This window comes from Pleurodeles waltl, chromosome 11, assembly GCF_031143425.1.
Source record: "Pleurodeles waltl isolate 20211129_DDA chromosome 11, aPleWal1.hap1.20221129, whole genome shotgun sequence".
Classification (NCBI taxonomy): Eukaryota; Metazoa; Chordata; class Amphibia; order Caudata; family Salamandridae; genus Pleurodeles; species Pleurodeles waltl.
This window is the reverse complement of record NC_090450.1, coordinates 678,122,150-678,135,519: the sequence shown is the minus strand read 5'-3', so window position 1 is coordinate 678,135,519 and position 13,370 is coordinate 678,122,150.

Genomic DNA, 13,370 nt, shown 5'->3' with positions numbered 1-13,370 from the left:
GTATACCTCTGCCAACTAGAGACCCCATTTCTAACATACATAATATTAGCATTATGGAAATAAACATTCTAACTTTTACATAAACAATCAAAAAAGAGGGCGAGGTAGTGAGTGATTGGCGCTCCTATTCCAAATATTCTAGCTTCATATAAGTATATCAACACGGTGCACAAAACTCCACCCTCCAAAATTACCTCCACGATATACCAAAAGGATATCTAACATCAAATTCAAGAGTAATGGCACACATGTAGTATTTAATTCTTAACAGACCAATGATACATTTTAAGCAATAGTAATCTAATATAATACAATTACCTTATATAACACAAAACAGTTGTCTTTATACAAATTTGTTAAACCTATTACCAAAATATTTCTCTCTCTGAACATTCCACAAAAATATTAACAACTGTTCACAATCATGAGTCTAGTTCCGTTCATAATCCTATACATTATCCAATTAACACAAAAAAATATATATATTTTAGTACTATCCAACTTTGTTGTTCGTATTCACAATCCCATAGTTAGTCCAATTATCACAAATTATATAACCATAGTTTCCAAATTGCTTGTCCGTCTGTCCCTCAACACGTGTTTCATCCGGGGGAGTACCCCTGGGATTTCCTCAGGACTTTCTTGTCATTAAGGTTTCATCAAAACTTCCTAAAACAATATTGCCATATAACATAAATAAATTTCGGCTTTACATTATTAATCTCTGACCTAATTTTTAATCATGTGCCAACCTAGTAACCTGGTGAGAACCATGCAAATTGCCTTCATTTGCCTTTTCTTAGTGATATCTCTTATTGTGAGACTAAGTAAAAATATTTTTATTTTTTATTTTACCCCAATAAAGTGTATACTGTATAATAGTGAGTATAGAAAAAGTAAGTGCAACCACCAATACATTAGATTTTTTATAAATTAAATTAGATAAAAAGTCATTAATGATAGTGTGTGCCGTGCTCCTCCCTATTTCAGAAGGACCCCCCTGTGCTTACTTATACCCCCAATGGCTAGAGGTGTATCCCCCTAATCCACTTAATTTTACCTTACTAGCTCCGTTGTCATTTATTCCTTTAGCATTTCATAGCATCTCTTGATTTTCGAAGAGTATAATCTGTTTATATATATACATTACACGGATCGGACGAACTTTTTTCGCGGGAGATAATTAATTGGATGTTATTCCATAATAGATACTACAGACAAGTAAGACTTGGATACAGAATTTAGAATATAGGAAGTTAAGGGAACAAGAAAATGGTGAGTGCCTTATAAGATTGAAACTAATACTATAATCTGCTATAAAAAATGAACAAAATCAATGAAAATACTGATGAATGTGTCATATCGTATTATATATATAAACAGATTATACTCTTCGAAAATCAAGAGATGCTATGAAATCTCAATTTAATTTATAAAAAAATCTAATGTATGGGTGGTTGCACTTACTTTTTCTATACTCACTATTATACAGTATACACTTTATTGGGGTAAAATAAAAAATTAAAATATTTTTACTTAGGCTCACAATAAGAGATATCACTAAGAAAAGGAAAATGAAGGCAATTTGCATGGTTCTCACCAGGTTACTCAGTTGGCACATGATTAAAAATTAGGTTAGAGATGAATAATGTAAAGCCAAAATTTATTTATGTTATATGGCAATATTGTTTTAGGAAGTTTTGATGAAACCTTAATGACAAGAAAGTCCTGAGGAAATCCCAGGGGTACTCCCCCGGATGAAACACGTGTTGACGGACAGACGGACAAGCAATTTGGAAACTATGGTTATATAATTTGTGATAATTGGACTAACTATGGGATTGTGAATACGAACAACAAAGTTGGATAGTACTAAAATATATATATATATATATTTTTGTTTTTGTTTTGTTAATTGGATAATGTATAGGATTATGAACAGAACTAGACTCATGATTGTGAACAGTTGTTAATATTTTTGTGGAATGTTCAGAGAGAAATATTTTGGTAATAGGTTTAACAAATTTGTATAAAGACAACTGTTTTGTGTTATATAAGGTAATTGTATTATATTAGATTACTATGGCTTAAAATGTATCATTGGTCTGTTAAGAATTAAATACTACATGTGTGCCATTACTCTTGAATTTAACTTTTACATAAAGGTGTGGGTATTCATTGCCAAGGGGGTCATGATGCGTGGAAATTACTGACTCTCAAGATTATTGAATCTATTGATTGATATTGTTATTGATTGGTATTGAAATTGGGTCAGATGGTGGGAATTACTCTAAGCACAGTCAAAAGGTCCATCAAACCTCTAACGCATCCCCTTATAAATGAAAGATAAAAAAAGCCAAATAAGGTCAGACGCGCTAACAGAGATGGTAACAGAGAGTAATGGTTAGTCTCCTTAAGAGCCTATCATAAGGCCCGGTACATGGTTACATCTCCTTAAGAGGCCACCACGAAAGATTCCCCTTCAAAAATTAAGATTTTTCAGATTTGATGATACAAAGTGGAGAGAGAATGTGTCCCTAAGAACTTAGGATGACTTTCCCAAAACCTTGGATCTTGCCAATGATTGTTTGAAGATGTTCTTGGCGTTCTAGAGACAGTGCAAATTGAATAGGTTTTGCGCTTGCACCGCTTATGCAAATCGCAGGTGAATTGTGAGGTTTGGGACATTTTAAGGAGTTTGCGTACTCCAATTAAAGTTGTTGAAGGAGTTTGCATACTCCGAAGTGTGAGAGTTGGTAAGTCATCAAACTTCACATGTGTGTGGCTCTTTGTGCTCAAAATTGTCCACATGGTTGTTGGTATATGGTTCCTGCAAGGTCTAAGACTCCGGAGTATATTGAAAAGTGTATGAGTCACTTGGTTTTTGTTGTAACTTGCCTGGTTTAACAGGTCAATCCGGCATAGTTGACAAACTCGAGAGTGCGTGTTAAAGTGAGTGAAAGGCATTTTGACTGAGATCTGGCGAGTCCTATGTGCACCAGGACAGACCCACTGATCAGTTGAGAGTAAAATTTGTGGGTCAAATTTTGCTTGCAAATCAGGTAAACTGAGAAAGAAAGAGTAGTTCCTAGAGCGAAAGACCTTCAGTGAAAACTCCATAAGGTTTCTGAAGCGATTGTGTTACCCTACCTGTAGTAAAAGGACAAATTGGATTTTTGATTTTGTTTAGTGCTCACAATAATTTTGCATTAGTTGTATGAGACTGAGTTTAGGAGGACAAGCCATAAGACTTTGTCAGCCGTTGTACGTGTGAGTGTGATGTCATTGGAGCCGCGCTGGGATAGGTTGGTTAGTGAGAAGGGTCATGCGCTGATTGGCAGACAACTGTGAAGAGCAATTGGTTGAGAAGGTCAGCGAAAAGGATCTTGGGATTGAAAGTCCCTTCCTGATTTGATTAAAAATAGCATAAAAGTCACATAGATTAAATGTTTCAAAGCTTTAAAGAGTGCCCTAAGGGGAGATACATATATTTCAACGGGTATAGGAGAAATTCCACCGCCAGAAGGTACACCCACCTATATGGAATTCAAAGAGAAGGATGCTGCACCATGTCGTTGGCTGAAATAATGGTGCAAAGTGACAGAGAAAGACGGGAGTTTAGCATTTCCTGCCCATGGAACATTTAATTTGAAGGAGCTTAGAGAATTTGAAGAGGGTGCTGCAGCACCAAATATTTGAGAGGAGAATGAAAAAAAAAAGCTGAGAAAACACTAGCAGAAGCTAGATGGGGCAGTGATCAGAAATTTTGGAGAACAGAGACTTTACAGGGATTAAGTTGTTTCGTGCAATTACACAGGAGAGTGTGAACAGAGCTAGAAAGAGTAATAAGAAAGAGGGATTCGTATCCTTCCGATGACCAAGAGCAGAAATCCACAAGATCTAGGGAGCCTTTGAAATATGATGAAGAGTCAGATGATGATGAATTCCTTTTACAGTTGTTGAGAAATCGTCCCTCGCCATATGCAGCACATGAGGGAAGTTCAAGCACCAGTGTAGGTCCTACAGCCCCGATTTCAGTTGAATAAACCCAGAGCCAGGTACAGGTTGGCCATAATTCTCCAGCTACTTCGGCAGTTAAAAGACTTGTCACAAATGGAAATTCCAAGAATTTACCCTGATGTACTCATTGTAGATACTGCAACAAACTTGACAGTGCCGACAGGACAACTTTACCAGAAGTCAACATTAGTCCACAAAGTGTCCACCCCAAATCTTATGTCCCTGATACAGTCAGACAGTGCCACGATACACCCCTATAATAGGATCACAGACAGAAATGTTCACCGTGACAAATCAGAATACAAGACTAGTGCACACACAAGAGCCAAATGTCAGACCAAGCGCAGATGCAGTGTCAGTACCAATTACCATAGGTCCGGTCATACTGTTGTTTTCCCAGGGGAAATAATTAGAACAGTGAGCAGAAATCTCTGAACCCGAGCGTAGAAAGGGAGAGATACAACGCAAATACAAGAATGACAACTCCCATGAGGCCACTGTTTGATGGAACAGGTCCGTTAATTGATTTAAGCCCTTTCAGGACTCCTCTAAATAATGAGGTGAAATCATACATAGGTCCAAATCCAAGCATGTTGACACTGGAAACCCTGAATCTGACAGTACAGCAAATGCCAGCTGTGAGTGACAGCAACATTATGTTACAGGGTTTGACAGCTCAGCAGTTAACAGTGGCTACGGAGATTGAGTAGCACTCAAGGAGATTCTAGTGGAGGAAGTGCCCTGAATTTGACCAAACTCAGACTAGAGCCTGAAGACTTAATTGAGGGAACCATGGGGTTAGACAGGATTGACACGTTCAAAGAAAACGAGTTGCGTAACTTATGCAAACTGATTACTAACAAAGCAGGAATAGTGCATCAGAAATTGGCAGACTTAGCAGAGAAATATGGCACTTGAAGAGAAGTTACAGATTAGATTTTGATTCAAAAGACTTTGAGAACATGAGAATACCAGGAATGAAAATTCACCTTATAGAATTAATCCAGAGCAGTGGTTCCCAACCTGTGGTCTGGGGACCCCTGGGGGTCCATGATGCCTCATTAGGGGGTCCTGACTGCTTAGCAAATTTAATAATATTAACAGATTAGGTCCACAGCTTTAAGTAATGACTCATTGGAGGGGACCCTGGATTCCAATAATGATTCAGTGGGGGGTCCTCGGGTTCAAGTTCTGATAAAGTGGGGGTCCACAGAAGTCAAAAGGTTGGGAACCACTGATCCAGAGCATTCAAACATGGGGAGCCTTAGACAACTGGAAAGGAAGATGGGTGAAGAAAAGAGACAAGAAGAAAAGGGATTCCGCAAATCTTACTGCAAATATGCAGCAGTTTGAGGACCCTGTGAAAATTCGACCAATGAGAGAGATTCCAGGAGGGAATTTTGTCCATGTCCCTTGGAGCAGAAGTGATATTCTGTCATTTACAAATGATTATACTAGATTAAGAGAGAAGCCAATAGAATGGTACCAACAGACAGACAGGTTTGTGAAGCTAGCAAAATTCCTGTGGGAGTATTTGAACACCCTGTTAGAGATAGTAGTTCCAGCAGACTTATGGATTGAATGCAAGAGGAGCATAGATTGGCCGACAAGAGAACCTCAGAGAGATCCAGCAACAGGCTCACCGTCCCTTGACGCAATGAAATATTACTATAAGGTGACAAAATTTTTGAAAAGGAGAATTTCACCGAAGAACATTGACTGGCAGAGAATAGACGGGACAACACAGGAAGCAAAAGAGTCAATACATGCACATTATGAGAGATTGTTGCATGCATTCAAACATTACAGAGGTACAGAAGCAATTGAGCCAAAAGACATGATTTGTTTTGTGTTCAGATTTGTTGAAGGATTAAGACCTGAAATTAGCCAGGTGGTTAAGAGTCATTTGATTTGCTGGCAGGCAAAACCAATTGATGATGTATTGCAGTATGCAAAGTACTGTAGTGGCAAGACTGAGTTGAAGCAGAGAAAGATGAAAGAAAAGGCAATGGTGATGCAGATTAAAGTGGCACAAATGGGAATGCATTGTAATTTACCGCAGCAACAGCAGCAGGGAAATGTGGTGTTTCAGAACCAAGCCAAAGGTAGAGATCATGGAGGAACTGGAAATGGAAATCGTATCCGATGCAAGGGTTTTCAGCCCATGTAATAGGTGCAAAAGCCACGTTTGCAGATGCCCCGGTTGCAGCCAATGCAACAGCAAATTCAAATGCCTCAAGCCCCGATGGAGCAGCAGCATGTGATGCTTCCTCAGCAGGTCACAGGTCAAAGGTTTAACGAGAGTAATAACACAGTGCACCACAATTCCCGTTACACAATGGAATAAACGATGATTGGGTGAGAGAGAGTTCGGATGAAGAAGAATCTGTGCTTGCAGCTTCCCTAGAAGTAGATCAGAAAGGTCCATACGTAAAGGTAATGGGTCACAAAGTTTCATTCTTGGTTGACACAGGAGCTACACGCTCGACAGTAAGAACTACAGAAGTTTCAAACTTGCCCCTTTTAGGGAAAACAGTCGTGACTCAGTATTTGACCAACCCAATTTCAGAACCAGTTCAGGTTAAAATTGGCAACTTTAAAAGATTACAGAAATTCATAGTTTGTGACTGGAGTCGAGTATCCTTACTGGGAAGGGACTTGTTGAGTAAAACAAGATGCTTGATTACTTGCTCAAATGATGGAACTGAAATTCAGACAAACTGTGATGATGAGGATGACCCAGCTCCAGAGACAGATTGTGACACAGTGAATGAGGCCTGCCCTTTGATCAGCTTCTTTCTAGTTTTCACAGTGAGAGGTCTTCCTTCTGACTTACAGGGAACAGTTAAAATGAAAGTGTGTGATTTGACCTGAAAAGTCGTTGGTCTGATAAAAGGAGTTCAGCTAGTTAAAGTCCCCGTCAAGCAGAACACAATTTTCCACCAGATTCCTCAGTACCACATGACACAGGATACAATTGAAAGGATTGCACCTATAATTGCAGAATTTGTGAATCAAGGCGTTATAAAAGAAGTGTTGAGCAGTCCATGTAACTCACCAATAATGCGATTGCAAAAGCCCTGGGGGAAATTTCAAATTGTTCAGGATTTGAAAAAAGTAAATGACATTGTGATTAAATGTTTCCCTACAGTGCCAAATCCAGCAATGATTTTATTTCAGATCCCAGGCGATGCTGAATGGTTCACCGTGATAGACCTGTCACAAGCATTCTTTTGTCAGGATGTTTTTGGGAATGGTAAGCTATTGTCTCCAGTGGATTCCCAACTTTTCAGTCATTTCAAGGCCATTGCATTAGCTGACTCACAAGGAGTTACTGATCCTTCAGTTTTAGACCAAGCCTGTGTGAAAGCATTTTCTGAGTTGAGACAAAGTCTGTGCAAAGCCCCGGCTTTGGGAATGCCTAACTACACAAAACCCTTCACGTTGTTCTGTCATGAGCGTGATGCATGTTCTTTGTTTGTCTTGACTCAAGTCCATGGTGATGTGAACCGCCCAGTAGCATATTTTTCAGCTACTTTGGATCCAGTTGCAGCAGCTTTACCAAGCTGTCTACGTTCAGTTGCTTTGTTTTGACTGAGCCTCTCTCAGAATGAGAGCATTGTGATGGGATATCCCTTGACAATTATAGTCCCTCACTCCATTGAAGTTTTACTTACATGAACCTGAAATCATTGAAAAGGTGTAGAGTGCTTAACCCAGCAATAGTACTCCCGAAAGAGAATGTTGAAATTGACAAAGTGGAAGACGTTAAACATGATTGTCTTGAAGTAACTGATCTGTGCACTAAACCAAGACCTGATATTAGAGATACCCGATAGGAGGAAAATGACCAAATTATTTTTGCCAATGGTTCCTGTTTAAGAGACAACACAGGAACACTGAGAGCAGGATATGCTGTGTGCACAATTTCTGGTATACTTGAAGCATCCTGGCTTTGAGGAATATATTCAGCACAAGTGGCGGAACTGGTAGCTCTTACTAGAGCATGCCATGTTTCTGCACAGCTTAACATTACCATCTCTATGGACAGTCAGTAAGGATTTGAAATAGTACAGGATTTTGGCCAGTCGTGGTCACAGAGGGGTTTCGTGGCCTCTCCTGGTTCACCAGTCAGAAATGGTAAGAGAATTCATCAATTGTTGCAAACTATTCAAATGCCTGAGAAGACTGCTGTGGTGAAATGCAGTGCATGCCTGAAATCACAAGATTTTGTGTCAATGGCAAATGGATATGCGGATCAAGTCACAAGGTTTTGCACATTGAACAGTATATTGTTCAAAGATAAATGGGAATTGTTACCTGAGGAAGACAAGATGTGCCCAAGTTATGCATTACATCTTATAGATACCTTGGAAGAACTGAAAGCATTGCAGGATAACATTGAAAGGGAAGAGAAAAAGTCATGTGTCAAATTGAAATGTGTCCAGTGTGAGGATGAACTATGGGTTTCAGAAGAGGGTCAATTAGTCTTGCAAAATAGTTTGTTGACTCAAATGGCTAGATATTATCATGGTTGAACACATTTGGGGAGGGATGCTATGATTCGAGTGTTGAAACCAAATTGGTTCAATCCAAAGTTTAGGCATGTCCCCAAAGCAGTTTGCCATCATTAAGTCATTTGTCAACAAATGAACGTGGTCAAAGGGACATTGGTCACTTTGAGCCACACTTGAAGAGCATGAGGTCCATTCAGCAGAACGCAGATGGATTTTATTGAGATGCCTGTGTGTGGAGGACTGAGATAGGTGTTGTTGATTGTCTCCATTTTTATCTGTTGGATAGAGCCATAGCTGGATGTTTTTTAAAATTTGTGTTGCTAAATTGTTTTGCATGAAGCCCAAACATGCTATTTTAATCAGAAGGTTAGATTGGAGACTCACCGAATATGTTTGCTAATTATTAACAACAGTTGACGTGATTTCTTTGCTGAGTCTAAATGTATGCTATTTCTATTTCTCAGTTATTCTTGCTATTGAGGTGTACTGTAATCCTAGAATGTGTGACCATACATGCTTTGATTAGATTGAGATTCTTTGGGTGATTTGGTCAACCAGTGTTGTTTCTGTATGTTTATCATTTGATTTTGAGACTAAGGGGCAGATGTATCAAGAATGCATTTTGCGAGTCGGAAATAGCGATTTTTAAGAAATCGCTATTTCTGATTCGCAAAATGCAATGTATCACTTTTGCAATTCGGTAATAGCGATTTCTTAAAAATCGTAAATGCTATTACCGAATCGCAAATTGCGATACCGGCCCCCATTCGCACCTATGGGCCTGTAGGCCCATATTTGTGAATTTTTTGCATTTCCAAAACTGCAAATTCCTAACTGGAATTCGCAATTTTTGGAAATGCAAAGTCCAGGGTGCTGGGGGCCTTAGGCCCCCTCTGCTGCACCCCAAAACACTTTTTTACAACATGTAAGGTGCACACATACCAAAAGGGCATGTGTGCTTTACATGCAAATTAAAAAAATGCATTTTTAATGCATTTTAAAAATTTGCACATGGTTACTACCAAGTTCAACTTGGTGGTAAATAGCGATTCCTTAATGCCCAATTCGCATTAAGGAATTTCTTGTTACATGTGCTTTAGAAATCGCAAATAAGGATCCCTTATTTGCGATTTCTTATTTAGAGAGTCGCAATTTGCGACTCTCTAAACAGGGTCGCAATTTTAAGGAATCGCTAGTTTAGCAATTCCTTAAAATTACATTCAGAATGCCTTTGATACATTCTTAAATGGCTTTTTGCATTCACAAACGGGAATTCGCACCGTTTGCGAATGCAAAAAGCTTTGATACATCTGGCCCTAAGTTACATGATTTTAGCATTGTTAATATAGGGAAATAAACATTCTAACTTTTACATAAAGGTGTGGCATTTAACCTGTTGATGTCATCACGCGTATGCAGCGCATCATCATGCTTTTGCGGTCATTTTGGATTGGACTGACTTGCATTTTTATAATAATGGCCGACTAATTGTGTCAGACCTACTAGAAACATGTAGATTTTATTTTTAGTTCCTACATTGAGCGATATTGCTCCTTAGACATACAAGTATATTGGATTTTTTTTTGGCATTAAGGGAACTTTCACAGGGCTCGAAAAATCTACTTGACCACCCGCTATGGCGAGTTTTATTTTATGAGGTTGAGCTATTTTTAGAATCCACTTGACAAAGAACAGTGAATTAGCAATTAAGATGCCTTTAAATCATATTCTTGTGGTGAACTAACTGATTCACTGGTAAGAAACCAGCTAGTATCATGCACCAACAGTATTCACAGAATTGCTCGCTTAAGAAAGCTATATCTAGCAATAGTAGAAAACACATCTGGGTTGGGTGAACAAGGTGCAAACCAAACACAGTGTAGAGGAATTGAGTCATAACATAGGCCCTCATTATGAACACGGCGGTCAATTCCGCGCAGCTGGCGGTAAAAACACCAACAGAGGAGCGGGCCGGACCGCCAAATAATGAACCAAACGAAAGACAGGCATCCCGAAAACCACCCACCGCCAGTAGAGGAGTGCCGACGACGATGGCAGAGTCCACCCACAGGCTGACAGAAAGGCCCAACCCGCCCATCAAATAATGAACCACCAGTCCGCCGCCAGTTCCAGGGCGGGAACCACCGCCACGCAAAGCCAGGCGGAAATGAACCAAATCCAATGAAACACTCACCGGAGGCCCTGACAACGCGCCAAAGCAGACATGGAGCTGCAGATCATGCCAGCCCTGCTCCTTGCCATATACCTCCACGACCGAGACGCCAACGAAGACGACGACGGTAAGTACCGCAACCTACGAAACAAGGGAGGAAAGGGCACAGTCACATTCCCACCCACTCCACCCACCCTGCAATGCCCCCCCAACCCTTCACAGCAGCACAAGTCATACACCTCACAGTAAGAGGTACTTACCCGACACAAGGCAAATCCAACTTGACCATAGTACATACAAATGCCCACACCCAGAAACAATGAAACGAAAGACCAGGGTACAACAGTGTGCCGCCAAAACACAGGCCACACAGAAATATTTAATGAAAGCTCACAGAGCCAAATACTCCAAACAGGGCAAATGGTCAGTCCGTACGGCTACAAGTGCCTTGGGCCACAACTGACCCCACCCGCACGGCCCCGCCCCCCGCTCCCATTCGTCGCCCCCCCTCCCACCTCCTGCCCCCAGCTGACCCCTCCTCCCTCTTATGGCGGCCGCTGCGCGGCAGAGTTAGCGACCCTAGGGTAGGTCGCTTCCCCCGCCGCTGCAGCTCCACCTGCCCAGGCTCCTGCCACCTCCCAGCAAGACCAGCTAAACCGTAAGTACTCCCCCCGCCCAGCCCCTCGCCCAGCCCCTCGTTACTCACCTCTGTTTTTCTGAACTCCTGTCTTCTGCTCTGTCCTCCAACTTTTTCTTCGTACCTCTGCTGTCCTCTCTCTGTCCATCTCCCTTCGCTTTCTGCTCCTCCCTCTGGTAGCCATCTTCCTCCGGTTCTACTCTTCTCCTGCATCCTTCTCTTCCTCCTCATCGCACTTTCCTCGTGTTCTGCTCTTCCTCTGTGTCCCGCTCCTCTTCTTCACCGCATTTTCTTCCTGCTCTACTCTTCCTCAGTGTTCTTCTCTTCTTTCTCTTCTGCCTCACCGCGTTTTCCTCGTGCTCTGCTCTTCCTCTGTGTCCCGCTCCTCTTCTTCACCGCATTTTCTTCCTGCTCTGCTCTTCCTCTGTGTTCTTCTCTTCTTTCTCTTCTTCCTCACCGCATTTTCTTCCTGCTCTACTCTTCCTCAGTGTTCTTCTCTTCTTTCTCTTCTTCCTCACCGCGTTTTCCCTCGTGCTCTGCTCCTCTTCTGTGTTCTCCTCTTCTTCTGCACCCCATCCTGCGTGTTCTTTTCTTCATCTGTGTTCCTCTCTTCTTCTGCACCCCATCCTGCGTGTTCTTTTCTTCATCTGTGTTCTTCTCTTCTTCTGCACCCCATCCTGCGTGTTCTTTTCTTTATCTGTGTTCTTCTCTTCTTCTGCACCCCATCCTGCGTGTTCTTTTCTTCATCTGTGTTCTTCTCTTCTTCTGCACCCCATCCTGCGTGTTCTTTTCTTCATCTGTGTTCTTCTCTTCTTCTGCACCCCATCCTGCGTGTTCTTTTCTTCATCTGTGTTCTTCTCTTCTTCTGCACCCCATCCTGCATGTTCTTTTCTTCATCTGTGTTCTTCTGTGGTCTTCCCTTCTTCATCTGTACTCTTCTCTCCTCTTCCTCTGGGTTCTTCTCCTCTTCTCTTCTGACTCCTCTCCTCCTCTTCTTCTGGGTTCTTCTCCTCTTCTCTTCTGACTCCTCTCCTCCTCTTCTTCTGGGTTCCTCCCTTCTTCTCTTCTGACTCCTCTCCTCCTCTGTAATCCATCTCCTCCCTTCCCTATCTTCTTTCCCTTCCCCTCTATCTGACCCCCCGCCCTATGTTTTCCCGCCTCCACCACCCGCTCGGCCCGCTCCCATTAGTTGCCCCCCCTCCCACCCCCAGCTGATCCCTCCTCTCCCCCTCCTCCCTCTTATGGCGGACGCTGCGCGTCCGGGCACAGAGGGCGCACTGCTGGCGCTCCAAAGGCAAGCACGTCTGCGCCCGTCTGTGCCTGGACCACGCCCAGCGCCACGACCCCTGGCCCCCAGCATTCCCAAACCCCGCAGCACCGCTATGACCCCACCTCCCTCCACGCTCTCAACCCAGGACTCTCCAGAACCTGCTTCCAAGCCAACCCAAAACGCACTCATGGACCCTTCGCATGCCTTACCTGCAAGCATACCTTCCACCGCGACTGCACCCCAGCCACCAGCCCACGCGCCAATAATCATCTCAAATGCATCCTCATCAACGCACACTCCGTCCACAAGCACGCCATTGAACTATGGGACCTCCTGGACTCTACCGCACCGGACGTCGCCTTCATCACTGAGACCTGGATGAACGTCTCCTCGGCCCCTGACATCGCCACAGCCATCCCCGACGGCTACAAGATCACCAGGAGAGACCGCACCAACCAAGTCAGTGGAGGAATCGCCATCATTTTCAAGGACTCCATCAACGTCACTGCCTCCACCGAAGACACCCCCCTCGCCGCCGAACACATGCACTTCCAGATCCACACCGACCCCAGGACCACCCTCAGAGGAACTCTCATCTACAGACCCCCTGGACCACGCGCCCTCTTCAGCGAATCCATTGCTGACTTCATCTCCCCGCACGCCCCAGCCTCGCCGGACTACATCCTCCTCGGAGACCTCAACTTCCACCTGAAGCAGAACAACGACCCCAACACCACCACCCTGCTTGACAAC